This window comes from Fulmarus glacialis, unplaced genomic scaffold (assembly GCF_000690835.1).
Source record: "Fulmarus glacialis isolate BGI_N327 unplaced genomic scaffold, ASM69083v1 scaffold15384, whole genome shotgun sequence".
NCBI lineage: Eukaryota > Metazoa > Chordata > Aves > Procellariiformes > Procellariidae > Fulmarus > Fulmarus glacialis.
The window spans coordinates 19,909-20,503 of record NW_009211572.1 but is presented as its reverse complement, the minus strand read 5'-3'; the positions used below and the strand labels follow the sequence as shown (position 1 = coordinate 20,503).

The 595-nt window shown below is 53.4% G+C and overlaps 1 protein-coding gene across 1 annotated transcript in view; it reads left to right on the top strand.

The window, feature by feature from the left end:
* ZEB2 (zinc finger E-box binding homeobox 2) overlaps positions 1-595 on the top strand; it is a 32,003-nt gene that overhangs the window by 28,980 nt on the left and 2,428 nt on the right. The window lies entirely within an intron of this gene.

Here is a 595-nt window from a genome sequence, read left to right as displayed (position 1 = left end):
AGTCCTGTGCTATTTGTGGCCTGGGATCAACCAGATGTGTTTAGGCTTGGCACTGGTTTTGAGTTTCAAACATTGGTTCGAAACTGCCTGAAATGCCAAAGGAAATACTGTTTTCTGCAGCTTAACACTACTTTAGCACTCAGCGAGTGGCTGACAACATTTTATTTAGAAACCCCTTATGCTTCCGTGGCAGATGCGTATATTTGTATTTGCTCACGTGGTGGGGGAAAAACGTCTTTCGGTCCTTGAGGGCTTCCTCCCCCAGGTGCAGGCTGGAGGAGAGGACCCCGTGGTGGGCTGGTGTAGGGCCAGCCCTGGTCCTCCCGCCAACAGCAAACCCCTGATGGACTCGAGTCCCAGCTCTCCGCGTTGCTGTCCTTAGACCCGTAGCGTGCGTCGGGCGCATCCCAAGGTAAACCCCGATGGGCTCGCCTTGGGGTGCCGTAGGTGGGGAAGGGTTGGCCAGCGGTTGGCTTGCGGTTGCGTGGCACCACTGGCACAAAGATAGGAGGTTGGCTTCCTGCTATTCATGAGCAACATACACAAAGAAAACTTTAAGAAACAAAGGTCTTCTCTAATCTCTTCAGCGAGGGGG